We start from the raw sequence: 12,702 nt of genomic DNA, 5'->3' as shown, positions 1-12,702 counted from the left end.
AGGTGTCAGATTTGTGGCCCAAGACTGGTTAATCCTTGCAAAACTACAGCTACTTATTCAAAATGGTAAAATATGGTGTGTGTGCCCACTTTGCCAGTGTATTTCATGCCCAAAACAGCGTTGGGCCAAACAAAATACAAGTGGGTGATATGTAAGTGACCACCCTCTGCTGATTTCAGGGGTCAAATTTGTGGCCCAAGACTAGTTAACCCTTGCAAAACTACAGCTACTTATTCAAAATGGCAAAATATGCTGTGTGTGCCCACTTTGCCAGTGTATTTCATGCCCAAAACAGCATTGGGTCAAGCAAAATACAAGTGGGTGATATGTAAGTGACCACCCTCTGTTGATTTCAGGGGTAAAATTTGTGGCCCAAAACTATTTAACCCTTGCAAAACTACAGCTACTTATTCAAAATATCAAAATATGGTGTGTGCCCACTTTGCCAGTGTATTTCATGCCCAAAACAGCGTTGGGCCAAACAAAATACAAATGAGTGATATGTAAGTGACCACCCTCTATTGATTTCAGGTGTCAAATTTGTGGCCCAAGACTAGTTAACCCTTGCAAAACTACAGCTACTTATTCAAAATGGCAAAATATGGTGTGTGTGCCCACTTTGCCAGTGTATTTCATGCCCAAAACAGCGTTGGGCCAAACAAAATACAAGTGGGTGATATGTAAGTGACCACCCTCTGCTGATTTCATGTGTCAAATTTGTGGCCCAAGACTAGTTAACCCTTGCAAAACCACAGCTACTTATTCAAAATAGCAATTTATAAAATGGTGTTTATGCCCACTTTGCCAGTGTATTTCATGCCCAAAACAGCGTTGGGCCAAACAAAATACAAGTGGGTGATATGTAAGTGACCACCCTCTGCTGATTTCAGGGGTCAAATTTGTGGCCCAAGACTAGTTAACCCTTGCAAAACTACAGCTACTTATTCAAAATGGCAAAATATGGTGTGTGTGCCCACTTTGCCAGTGTATTTCATGCCCAAAACAGCATTGGGCCAGGCAAAATACAAGTGGGTCACATGCAAGTGACCACTCTCTGTTGATTTCAGGGGTAAAATTTGTGGCCCAAGACTAGTTAACCCTTGCAAAACTACAGCTACTTATTCAAAATAGCAATTTATAAAATGGTGTTTATGCCCACTTTGCCAGTGTATTTCATGCCCAAAACAGCATTGGGCCAGGCAAAATACAAGTGGGTGATATGTAAGTGACCACCCTCTGTTGATTTCAGGGGTAAAATTTGTGGCCCAAGACTAGTTAACCCTTGCAAAACTACAGCTACTTATTCAAAATGGCAAAATATGGTGTGTGTGCCCATTTTGCCAGTGTATTTCATGCCCAAAACAGCGTTGGGCCAAACAAAATACAAGTGGGTGATATGTAAGTGACCACCCTCTGCTGATTTCAGGGGTCAAATTTGTGGCCCAAGACTAGTTAACCCTTGCAAAACTACAGCTACTTATTCAAAATGGCAAAATATGCTGTGTGTGCCCACTTTGCCAGTGTATTTCATGCCCAAAACAGCATTGGGTCAAGCAAAATACAAGTGGGTGATATGTAAGTGACCACCCTCTGTTGATTTCAGGGGTAAAATTTGTGGCCCAAAACTATTTAACCCTTGCAAAACTACAGCTACTTATTCAAAATATCAAAATATGGTGTGTGCCCACTTTGCCAGTGTATTTCATGCCCAAAACAGCGTTGGGCCAAACAAAATACAAATGAGTGATATGTAAGTGACCACCCTCTATTGATTTCAGGTGTCAAATTTGTGGCCCAAGACTAGTTAACCCTTGCAAAACTACAGCTACTTATTCAAAATGGCAAAATATGGTGTGTGTGCCCACTTTGCCAGTGTATTTCATGCCCAAAACAGCATTGGGCCAGGCAAAATACAAGTGGGTCACATGCAAGTGACCACTCTCTGTTGATTTCAGGGGTAAAATTTGTGGCCCAAGACTAGTTAACCCTTGCAAAACTACAGCTACTTATTCAAAATAGCAATTTATAAAATGGTGTTTATGCCCACTTTGCCAGTGTATTTCATGCCCAAAACAGCATTGGGCCAAGCAAAATACAAGTGGGTGATATGTAAGTGACCACCCTCTGTTGATTTCAGGGGTAAAATTTGTGGCCCAAGACTAGTTAACCCTTGCAAAACTACAGCTACTTATTCAAAATGGCAAAATATGGTGTGTGTGCCCATTTTGCCAGTGTATTTCATGCCCAAAACAGCGTTGGGCCAAACAAAATACAAGTGGGTGATATGTAAGTGACCACCCTCTGCTGATTTCAGGGGTCAAATTTGTGGCCCAAGACTAGTTAACCCTTGCAAAACTACAGCTACTTATTCAAAATGGCAAAATATGCTGTGTGTGCCCACTTTGCCAGTGTATTTCATGCCCAAAACAGCATTGGGTCAAGCAAAATACAAGTGGGTGATATGTAAGTGACCACCCTCTGTTGATTTCAGGGGTAAAATTTGTGGCCCAAAACTATTTAACCCTTGCAAAACTACAGCTACTTATTCAAAATATCAAAATATGGTGTGTGCCCACTTTGCCAGTGTATTTCATGCCCAAAACAGCGTTGGGCCAAACAAAATACAAATGAGTGATATGTAAGTGACCACCCTCTATTGATTTCAGGTGTCAAATTTGTGGCCCAAGACTAGTTAACCCTTGCAAAACTACAGCTACTTATTCAAAATGGCAAAATATGGTGTGTGTGCCCACTTTGCCAGTGTATTTCATGCCCAAAACAGCGTTGGGCCAAACAAAATACAAGTGGGTGATATGTAAGTGACCACCCTCTGCTGATTTCATGTGTCAAATTTGTGGCCCAAGACTAGTTAACCCTTGCAAAACCACAGCTACTTATTCAAAATAGCAATTTATAAAATGGTGTTTATGCCCACTTTGCCAGTGTATTTCATGCCCAAAACAGCGTTGGGCCAAACAAAATACAAGTGGGTGATATGTAAGTGACCACCCTCTGCTGATTTCAGGGGTCAAATTTGTGGCCCAAGACTAGTTAACCCTTGCAAAACTACAGCTACTTATTCAAAATGGCAAAATATGGTGTGTGTGCCCACTTTGCCAGTGTATTTCATGCCCAAAACAGCATTGGGCCAGGCAAAATACAAGTGGGTCACATGCAAGTGACCACTCTCTGTTGATTTCAGGGGTAAAATTTGTGGCCCAAGACTAGTTAACCCTTGCAAAACTACAGCTACTTATTCAAAATAGCAATTTATAAAATGGTGTTTATGCCCACTTTGCCAGTGTATTTCATGCCCAAAACAGCATTGGGCCAAGCAAAATACAAGTGGGTGATATGTAAGTGACCACCCTCTGTTGATTTCAGGGGTAAAATTTGTGGCCCAAGACTAGTTAACCCTTGCAAAACTACAGCTACTTATTCAAAATGGCAAAATATGGTGTGTGTGCCCATTTTGCCAGTGTATTTCATGCCCAAAACAGCGTTGGGCCAAACAAAATACAAGTGGGTGATATGTAAGTGACCACCCTCTGCTGATTTCAGGGGTCAAATTTGTGGCCCAAGACTAGTTAACCCTTGCAAAACTACAGCTACTTATTCAAAATGGCAAAATATGCTGTGTGTGCCCACTTTGCCAGTGTATTTCATGCCCAAAACAGCATTGGGTCAAGCAAAATACAAGTGGGTGATATGTAAGTGACCACCCTCTGTTGATTTCAGGGGTAAAATTTGTGGCCCAAAACTATTTAACCCTTGCAAAACTACAGCTACTTATTCAAAATATCAAAATATGGTGTGTGCCCACTTTGCCAGTGTATTTCATGCCCAAAACAGCGTTGGGCCAAACAAAATACAAATGAGTGATATGTAAGTGACCACCCTCTATTGATTTCAGGTGTCAAATTTGTGGCCCAAGACTAGTTAACCCTTGCAAAACTACAGCTACTTATTCAAAATGGCAAAATATGGTGTGTGTGCCCACTTTGCCAGTGTATTTCATGCCCAAAACAGCGTTGGGCCAAACAAAATACAAGTGGGTGATATGTAAGTGACCACCCTCTGCTGATTTCAGGGGTCAAATTTGTGGCCCAAGACTAGTTAACCCTTGCAAAACTACAGCTACTTATTCAAAATGGCAAAATATGGTGTGTGTGCCCACTTTGCCAGTGTATTTCATGCCCAAAACAGCATTGGGCCAGGCAAAATACAAGTGGGTCACATGCAAGTGACCACTCTCTGTTGATTTCAGGTGTCAAATTTGTGGCCCAAGACTAGTTAACCCTTGCAAAACTACAGCTACTTATTCAAAATAGCAATTTATAAAATGGTGTTTATGCCCACTTTGCCAGTGTATTTCATGCCCAAAACAGCATTGGGCCAAGCAAAATACAAGTGGGTGATATGTAAGTGACCACCCTCTGTTGATTTCAGGTGTCAGATTTGTGGCCCAAGACTGGTTAATCCTTGCAAAACTACAGCTACTTATTCAAAATGGTAAAATATGGTGTGTGTGCCCACTTTGCCAGTGTATTTCATGCCCAAAACAGCGTTGGGCCAAACAAAATACAAGTGGGTGATATGTAAGTGACCACCCTCTGCTGATTTCAGGGGTCAAATTTGTGGCCCAAGACTAGTTAACCCTTGCAAAACTACAGCTACTTATTCAAAATGGCAAAATATGGTGTGTGTGCCCACTTTGCCAGTGTATTTCATGCCCAAAACAGCATTGGGCCAGGCAAAATACAAGTGGGTCACATGCAAGTGACCACTCTCTGTTGATTTCAGGTGTCAAATTTGTGGCCCAAGACTAGTTAACCCTTGCAAAACTACAGCTACTTATTCAAAATAGCAATTTATAAAATGGTGTTTATGCCCACTTTGCCAGTGTATTTCATGCCCAAAACAGCATTGGGCCAAGCAAAATACAAGTGGGTGATATGTAAGTGACCACCCTCTGTTGATTTCAGGTGTCAGATTTGTGGCCCAAGACTGGTTAATCCTTGCAAAACTACAGCTACTTATTCAAAATGGTAAAATATGGTGTGTGTGCCCACTTTGCCAGTGTATTTCATGCCCAAAACAGCGTTGGGCCAAACAAAATACAAGTGGGTGATATGTAAGTGACCACCCTCTGCTGATTTCAGGGGTCAAATTTGTGGCCCAAGACTAGTTAACCCTTGCAAAACTACAGCTACTTATTCAAAATGGCAAAATATGCTGTGTGTGCCCACTTTGCCAGTGTATTTCATGCCCAAAACAGCATTGGGTCAAGCAAAATACAAGTGGGTGATATGTAAGTGACCACCCTCTGTTGATTTCAGGGGTAAAATTTGTGGCCCAAAACTATTTAACCCTTGCAAAACTACAGCTACTTATTCAAAATATCAAAATATGGTGTGTGCCCACTTTGCCAGTGTATTTCATGCCCAAAACAGCGTTGGGCCAAACAAAATACAAATGAGTGATATGTAAGTGACCACCCTCTATTGATTTCAGGTGTCAAATTTGTGGCCCAAGACTAGTTAACCCTTGCAAAACTACAGCTACTTATTCAAAATGGCAAAATATGGTGTGTGTGCCCACTTTGCCAGTGTATTTCATGCCCAAAACAGCGTTGGGCCAAACAAAATACAAGTGGGTGATATGTAAGTGACCACCCTCTGCTGATTTCATGTGTCAAATTTGTGGCCCAAGACTAGTTAACCCTTGCAAAACCACAGCTACTTATTCAAAATAGCAATTTATAAAATGGTGTTTATGCCCACTTTGCCAGTGTATTTCATGCCCAAAACAGCGTTGGGCCAAACAAAATACAAGTGGGTGATATGTAAGTGACCACCCTCTGCTGATTTCAGGGGTCAAATTTGTGGCCCAAGACTAGTTAACCCTTGCAAAACTACAGCTACTTATTCAAAATGGCAAAATATGGTGTGTGTGCCCACTTTGCCAGTGTATTTCATGCCCAAAACAGCATTGGGCCAGGCAAAATACAAGTGGGTCACATGCAAGTGACCACTCTCTGTTGATTTCAGGGGTAAAATTTGTGGCCCAAGACTAGTTAACCCTTGCAAAACTACAGCTACTTATTCAAAATAGCAATTTATAAAATGGTGTTTATGCCCACTTTGCCAGTGTATTTCATGCCCAAAACAGCATTGGGCCAGGCAAAATACAAGTGGGTGATATGTAAGTGACCACCCTCTGTTGATTTCAGGGGTAAAATTTGTGGCCCAAGACTAGTTAACCCTTGCAAAACTACAGCTACTTATTCAAAATGGCAAAATATGGTGTGTGTGCCCATTTTGCCAGTGTATTTCATGCCCAAAACAGCGTTGGGCCAAACAAAATACAAGTGGGTGATATGTAAGTGACCACCCTCTGCTGATTTCAGGGGTCAAATTTGTGGCCCAAGACTAGTTAACCCTTGCAAAACTACAGCTACTTATTCAAAATGGCAAAATATGCTGTGTGTGCCCACTTTGCCAGTGTATTTCATGCCCAAAACAGCATTGGGTCAAGCAAAATACAAGTGGGTGATATGTAAGTGACCACCCTCTGTTGATTTCAGGGGTAAAATTTGTGGCCCAAAACTATTTAACCCTTGCAAAACTACAGCTACTTATTCAAAATATCAAAATATGGTGTGTGCCCACTTTGCCAGTGTATTTCATGCCCAAAACAGCGTTGGGCCAAACAAAATACAAATGAGTGATATGTAAGTGACCACCCTCTATTGATTTCAGGTGTCAAATTTGTGGCCCAAGACTAGTTAACCCTTGCAAAACTACAGCTACTTATTCAAAATGGCAAAATATGGTGTGTGTGCCCACTTTGCCAGTGTATTTCATGCCCAAAACAGCATTGGGCCAGGCAAAATACAAGTGGGTCACATGCAAGTGACCACTCTCTGTTGATTTCAGGGGTAAAATTTGTGGCCCAAGACTAGTTAACCCTTGCAAAACTACAGCTACTTATTCAAAATAGCAATTTATAAAATGGTGTTTATGCCCACTTTGCCAGTGTATTTCATGCCCAAAACAGCATTGGGCCAAGCAAAATACAAGTGGGTGATATGTAAGTGACCACCCTCTGTTGATTTCAGGGGTAAAATTTGTGGCCCAAGACTAGTTAACCCTTGCAAAACTACAGCTACTTATTCAAAATGGCAAAATATGGTGTGTGTGCCCATTTTGCCAGTGTATTTCATGCCCAAAACAGCGTTGGGCCAAACAAAATACAAGTGGGTGATATGTAAGTGACCACCCTCTGCTGATTTCAGGGGTCAAATTTGTGGCCCAAGACTAGTTAACCCTTGCAAAACTACAGCTACTTATTCAAAATGGCAAAATATGCTGTGTGTGCCCACTTTGCCAGTGTATTTCATGCCCAAAACAGCATTGGGTCAAGCAAAATACAAGTGGGTGATATGTAAGTGACCACCCTCTGTTGATTTCAGGGGTAAAATTTGTGGCCCAAAACTATTTAACCCTTGCAAAACTACAGCTACTTATTCAAAATATCAAAATATGGTGTGTGCCCACTTTGCCAGTGTATTTCATGCCCAAAACAGCGTTGGGCCAAACAAAATACAAATGAGTGATATGTAAGTGACCACCCTCTATTGATTTCAGGTGTCAAATTTGTGGCCCAAGACTAGTTAACCCTTGCAAAACTACAGCTACTTATTCAAAATGGCAAAATATGGTGTGTGTGCCCACTTTGCCAGTGTATTTCATGCCCAAAACAGCGTTGGGCCAAACAAAATACAAGTGGGTGATATGTAAGTGACCACCCTCTGCTGATTTCAGGGGTCAAATTTGTGGCCCAAGACTAGTTAACCCTTGCAAAACTACAGCTACTTATTCAAAATGGCAAAATATGGTGTGTGTGCCCACTTTGCCAGTGTATTTCATGCCCAAAACAGCATTGGGCCAGGCAAAATACAAGTGGGTCACATGCAAGTGACCACTCTCTGTTGATTTCAGGTGTCAAATTTGTGGCCCAAGACTAGTTAACCCTTGCAAAACTACAGCTACTTATTCAAAATAGCAATTTATAAAATGGTGTTTATGCCCACTTTGCCAGTGTATTTCATGCCCAAAACAGCATTGGGCCAAGCAAAATACAAGTGGGTGATATGTAAGTGACCACCCTCTGTTGATTTCAGGTGTCAGATTTGTGGCCCAAGACTGGTTAATCCTTGCAAAACTACAGCTACTTATTCAAAATGGTAAAATATGGTGTGTGTGCCCACTTTGCCAGTGTATTTCATGCCCAAAACAGCGTTGGGCCAAACAAAATACAAGTGGGTGATATGTAAGTGACCACCCTCTGCTGATTTCAGGGGTCAAATTTGTGGCCCAAGACTAGTTAACCCTTGCAAAACTACAGCTACTTATTCAAAATGGCAAAATATGCTGTGTGTGCCCACTTTGCCAGTGTATTTCATGCCCAAAACAGCATTGGGTCAAGCAAAATACAAGTGGGTGATATGTAAGTGACCACCCTCTGTTGATTTCAGGGGTAAAATTTGTGGCCCAAAACTATTTAACCCTTGCAAAACTACAGCTACTTATTCAAAATATCAAAATATGGTGTGTGCCCACTTTGCCAGTGTATTTCATGCCCAAAACAGCGTTGGGCCAAACAAAATACAAATGAGTGATATGTAAGTGACCACCCTCTATTGATTTCAGGTGTCAAATTTGTGGCCCAAGACTAGTTAACCCTTGCAAAACTACAGCTACTTATTCAAAATGGCAAAATATGGTGTGTGTGCCCACTTTGCCAGTGTATTTCATGCCCAAAACAGCATTGGGCCAGGCAAAATACAAGTGGGTCACATGCAAGTGACCACTCTCTGTTGATTTCAGGGGTAAAATTTGTGGCCCAAGACTAGTTAACCCTTGCAAAACTACAGCTACTTATTCAAAATAGCAATTTATAAAATGGTGTTTATGCCCACTTTGCCAGTGTATTTCATGCCCAAAACAGCATTGGGCCAAGCAAAATACAAGTGGGTGATATGTAAGTGACCACCCTCTGTTGATTTCAGGGGTAAAATTTGTGGCCCAAGACTAGTTAACCCTTGCAAAACTACAGCTACTTATTCAAAATGGCAAAATATGGTGTGTGTGCCCATTTTGCCAGTGTATTTCATGCCCAAAACAGCGTTGGGCCAAACAAAATACAAGTGGGTGATATGTAAGTGACCACCCTCTGCTGATTTCAGGGGTCAAATTTGTGGCCCAAGACTAGTTAACCCTTGCAAAACTACAGCTACTTATTCAAAATGGCAAAATATGCTGTGTGTGCCCACTTTGCCAGTGTATTTCATGCCCAAAACAGCATTGGGTCAAGCAAAATACAAGTGGGTGATATGTAAGTGACCACCCTCTGTTGATTTCAGGGGTAAAATTTGTGGCCCAAAACTATTTAACCCTTGCAAAACTACAGCTACTTATTCAAAATATCAAAATATGGTGTGTGCCCACTTTGCCAGTGTATTTCATGCCCAAAACAGCGTTGGGCCAAACAAAATACAAATGAGTGATATGTAAGTGACCACCCTCTATTGATTTCAGGTGTCAAATTTGTGGCCCAAGACTAGTTAACCCTTGCAAAACTACAGCTACTTATTCAAAATGGCAAAATATGGTGTGTGTGCCCACTTTGCCAGTGTATTTCATGCCCAAAACAGCGTTGGGCCAAACAAAATACAAGTGGGTGATATGTAAGTGACCACCCTCTGCTGATTTCAGGGGTCAAATTTGTGGCCCAAGACTAGTTAACCCTTGCAAAACTACAGCTACTTATTCAAAATGGCAAAATATGGTGTGTGTGCCCACTTTGCCAGTGTATTTCATGCCCAAAACAGCATTGGGCCAGGCAAAATACAAGTGGGTCACATGCAAGTGACCACTCTCTGTTGATTTCAGGTGTCAAATTTGTGGCCCAAGACTAGTTAACCCTTGCAAAACTACAGCTACTTATTCAAAATAGCAATTTATAAAATGGTGTTTATGCCCACTTTGCCAGTGTATTTCATGCCCAAAACAGCATTGGGCCAAGCAAAATACAAGTGGGTGATATGTAAGTGACCACCCTCTGTTGATTTCAGGGGTAAAATTTGTGGCCCAAGACTAGTTAACCCTTGCAAAACTACAGCTACTTATTCAAAATGGCAAAATATGGTGTGTGTGCCCATTTTGCCAGTGTATTTCATGCCCAAAACAGCGTTGGGCCAAACAAAATACAAGTGGGTGATATGTAAGTGACCACCCTCTGCTGATTTCAGGGGTCAAATTTGTGGCCCAAGACTAGTTAACCCTTGCAAAACTACAGCTACTTATTCAAAATGGCAAAATATGGTGTGTGTGCCCACTTTGCCAGTGTATTTCATGCCCAAAACAGCATTGGGCCAGGCAAAATACAAGTGGGTCACATGCAAGTGACCACTCTCTGTTGATTTCAGGGGTAAAATTTGTGGCCCAAGACTAGTTAACCCTTGCAAAACTACAGCTACTTATTCAAAATAGCAATTTATAAAATGGTGTTTATGCCCACTTTGCCAGTGTATTTCATGCCCAAAACAGCATTGGGCCAAGCAAAATACAAGTGGGTGATATGTAAGTGACCACCCTCTGTTGATTTCAGGGGTAAAATTTGTGGCCCAAGACTAGTTAACCCTTGCAAAACTACAGCTACTTATTCAAAATGGCAAAATATGGTGTGTGTGCCCATTTTGCCAGTGTATTTCATGCCCAAAACAGCGTTGGGCCAAACAAAATACAAGTGGGTGATATGTAAGTGACCACCCTCTGCTGATTTCAGGGGTCAAATTTGTGGCCCAAGACTAGTTAACCCTTGCAAAACTACAGCTGCTTATTCAAAATGGCAAAATATGGTGTGTGTGCCCACTTTGCCAGTGTATTGTATGCCCAAAACAGCGTTGGGCCAAGCAAAATACAAGTGGGTCATATGTAAGTGACCACCCTCTGTTGATTTCAGGGGTCAAATTTGTGGCCCAAGACTAGTTAACCCTTGCAAAACTACAGCTACTTATTCAAAATGGCAATTTATAAAATGGTGTCTGTGCCCACTTTGCCAGTGTATTTCATGCCCAAAACAGCGTTGGGCCAAGCAAAATACAAGTGGGTCATATGTAAGTGACCACCCTCTGTTGATTTCAGTTGTCAAATTTGTGGCCCAAGACTGGTTAACCCTTGCAAAACTACAGCTACTTATTCAAAATAGCAAATCATGGTGTGTGTGCCCACTTTGCCAGTGTATTTCATGCCCAAAACAGCGTTGAGCCAGGAAAAATACAAGTGGGTCACATGCAAGTGACCACCCTCTGTTGTTTTTGCGGGTCAAATGTGTGGCCCAAGACTGGTTAACCCTTGCAAAACTACAGCTACTTATTCAAAATGGTAAGATATGGTGTGTGTGCCCACTTTGCCAGTGTACTGTATTTCATGCCCAAAACAGCGTTGGGCCAAGCAAAATACAACTGCGTCATATGTAAGTGACCACCCTCTGTTGATTTCAGGTGTCAGATTTGTGGCCCAAGACTGGTTAACCCTTGCAAAACTACAGCTACTTATTCAAAATGGTAAAATATGGTGTGTGTGCCCACTTTGCCAGTGTATTTCATGCCCAAAACAGCGTTGGGCCAGGCAAAATACAAGTGGGTCACATGCAAGTGACCACTCTCTGTTGATTTCAGGTGTCAAATTTGTGGCCCAAGACTAGTTAACCCTTGCAAAACTACAGCTACTTATTCAAAATGGCAAAATATGGTGTGTGTGCCCACTTTGCCAGTGTATTTCATGCCCAAAACAGTGTTGGGCCAGGCAAAATACAAGTGGGTCACATGCAAGGGACCCTACTCTGTTGATTTCAGGTGTCAAATTTGTGACAGAAGACTCATTAACCCTTGCGAAACTGAATGATCTGAATAAGAAGCTGGAGTTCGAATAAGAAGTGAATAAGAAGCTGGAGCTTGAATAAGAAGTGAATAAGAAGCTGGCCGAATAAGAAGCTAACTTCAGCCTCGTCAAACACGAGACAGATATGAAATTATGGGAATGCAAGAGAAATCTGACAGGAGCAGCTAGAGAATAGATATTACCATCGGTGCTTTTCAGTGTTATCGGGAACTGTTCCATTGAGTTAAGGAGAATAAGGACTGACTTCTCCCCACAAAGTCTATCGGCTTTACTGACAGTAATCAGACATTTGAGACTCGCACACTGACAGCAACCCCATGTTCCCATAGCAACAGCACCGGCCTTCTGTAACTATGGTAAACATCCCAGGAGCTGACCCGGAACCGCTTCTTATTTACCCTTCATTCACTTTCTTTAATATTAATTACACTTTTATATGAATGGCTGCTGATATTATGGCGCCCCCCTTCGTCGCCAGCTGTATACCCCTCCTCTGTAATAGCTGGATACGAATACGAGGAGTTGAGGCTGGGATCGGCGTTTCCCTATAGCGAGCGTGCTACGGGAGCCCTGGCCAATCACAGCCGGACACGCTCCTAGCGCTGAACGCCGTACATGGAAGCCGCCCATTGGTCAGCGATGACTGAGCGACGTAGTGCGAGGAAGCCGCTTATTGGTTGGCTGGTGTGCGTGGTTGGCTACCATTGGTGGGGACACTGCGTCCGCCCGGTGC

At 42.1% G+C, this 12,702-nt stretch overlaps 1 protein-coding gene across 1 annotated transcript in view; it reads right to left on the bottom strand.

Annotated features, from left to right (window-relative positions):
• Positions 1–12,526, bottom strand: part of LOC134932925 (putative tetratricopeptide repeat protein 41) — a 244,185-nt gene extending 231,659 nt beyond the window's left edge. Inside the window, exon 1 of the mRNA XM_063927785.1 lies at positions 12,152–12,526. The gene's annotated coding sequence lies outside the window, so the exon portion shown is untranslated. The remainder of the gene's footprint in view (positions 1–12,151) is intronic.
• Positions 12,527–12,702: the final 176 nt, after the last annotated feature.

This window comes from Pseudophryne corroboree, chromosome 6 (assembly GCF_028390025.1).
Source record: "Pseudophryne corroboree isolate aPseCor3 chromosome 6, aPseCor3.hap2, whole genome shotgun sequence".
Lineage (NCBI taxonomy): Eukaryota > Metazoa > Chordata > Amphibia > Anura > Myobatrachidae > Pseudophryne > Pseudophryne corroboree.
The sequence above is the reverse complement of the archived record's forward strand: the minus strand, read 5'-3'. Positions and strand labels throughout refer to the sequence as shown.